Genomic DNA, 1,998 nt, shown 5'->3' on the forward strand with positions numbered 1-1,998 from the left:
CTGCACGCCAAATGGCGTGCACCCGGAATGCCGATGCACTTTTGAAGCCACCAAACGGCCATTGGCCGGGCAGCTAATGGTTAAGGAACTGAAATGAAACAATTTTTTTGTGAACATCTCTGCTTTGACACATTACCAGCGCTGTGTTGTCAAAAATGGTGCATGCCCATTTCTTGGGAACATTTGGTGCATTTCAATGCACAAATAAGTACACATTAATGTACACCAAGGTCTAAATGGGTACTTCAAGTTGACCTATGATCATAACTCATAAGGGTTTTTTTGTCTGGGACTCCATTGGAAAGAATTTCCATTACTTCTCTTCTTGATGTTCAAGCAAGAAGGGGGGTGCCATTGTCCCCCGGACAGGAAAGAACTGACAACAATTCAAGCCAGAACGCTTTATCATTCTACTAAAAATGTTTTTTTGCAACTGCTGGGGATATTTCCATCACTTGAGTTAGCATCTACAGGACAGGAATTAAAGGAAAATCCCTCCAACAGTACACATACAACAAAAAGTGAACAGGCGGGGCTTTTAACCATTCCTTACTCCATTGAAATAAAAAGAAAGGTTTTGGCTACAATCTACATACTTTTGTTCCTGGGGTTTAAAGGTTGGCAAAGGGTTCAGTCGTATCACCAAGAATCTGAAGTGGGGAAACTTGGACCCCATGCTCATGTTGCGTATGAACAGCTGCCGATAGAATTGTCCTCTCTAAAAATTAATGACTGGCACCACGGCTGTCGCCACAAGCAGTTACGTGCTATTAGAGCAGGGTTTCTCAACTAGGGTTTCTCCAGAGGTTGCTTGGGGTTTCTTGAGCAATGAGCAATTTTTGCCTCTCAGGTAAGTTTCCACTGACACCATTGATCTTTTTAGCTATCTGTAAGGGGATAATCGCTTCTCGGCCTTTTGGCTAAGATCAAGTGTAGTATCTGTTCTTATCAGTGTCCAGTAGGGGTGCTCCACGGTCATTCTAGCTTTGTGGGGATGACCCCTGCTGGTATGATGGGGGTCCTGATGGTTAATACGGGGGGAACAGAAACCGTGGTGCCCATAGAGAGTTGGGGCCCGGGAGTAATTCCCCCTTGAAACGCCAGAGGGGCCCAGTACCTCCTGATTTGAGCGGATCTACCTCGGTCTGGCCAGGGGCCGGGAGGGCAGAAAGTCCGCGAACCAGTGCCCCCTGAGTGGTTGCCTCAGGGGTGCTCTTAGTAACACTTGGGTGTGGGACCACAGCGTGTGAAAAGGCACATGGTCACTGCGTTCATACACTTTTTCTGCACAGCGCCCTCGGGACCAGGCCTTCTGGCTAAGTTCGGGGCAATTTTTGCTACAGGCCTCGTCTGTGCACATTTGGCACGACCGCTTTTTATTTATTTATTATTTCTCCCACTGTTTGTCACTTTCACTCTTATGTGTGTGTTTTATTTCCTCACAGGATGGAGGGTGTGGGTCCTCGGGCCTACCCTGAAGTCTAGGGGGAGGATGTGTGGCCTTTTGGTTCCTTCCTCCCCTGTCCCTTGGGGGTTTTTTCTTCGGGAGAACCCCCTGGCCAAGTACTGAGTGGCTGGCTTCGGCTGGCCACAAGGAACGGTGGTCCGCCAGGCCTTTTGGCTAGGTGGACCAAATGGGAACCTTGTCCCTGTCAGGAGCTTCATGCCCCGGGGGATCAGGGTAGAGGTCCATCCCCTTCGGGGGAAGGGCAAAGCACACCCCTAAGTGCACTTTTTTGTGTGGTGTTTTGCACTTGCACGTTTTTTGTGAACACTTACGGGTTTTTTTCGTTTTTCACATGTTCGCGGACTTAAAAAAAAAATAAAAAAATTAAAAAATCTGTAAGGGGGTAATTCTTCCCAATGACCACAAGTGTAAGGAGCATTCTTACCTCTGACTATCACACTAATGTATCATGAGTTGTAGATAAAGTCATTTTTAGCAGTCAGTTTCCTGAGACCAGAAAGTTATGTCAAGGGTTCCTCTGTGTTGAAAAG

The 1,998-nt window shown here is 47.2% G+C and overlaps 1 pseudogene; it reads left to right on the plus strand.

The window, feature by feature from the left end:
* The first annotated feature begins 900 nt into the window (after positions 1–900).
* On the plus strand, positions 901–1,048 carry LOC149467453 (U2 spliceosomal RNA; annotated as a pseudogene).
* Positions 1,049–1,998: the final 950 nt, after the last annotated feature.

Source organism: Staurois parvus, unplaced genomic scaffold, assembly GCF_062004578.1.
Source record: "Staurois parvus isolate SC_StPar_1 unplaced genomic scaffold, SC_StPar_1.0 ptg000111l, whole genome shotgun sequence".
In the NCBI taxonomy this organism is placed as follows: Eukaryota; Metazoa; Chordata; class Amphibia; order Anura; family Ranidae; genus Staurois; species Staurois parvus.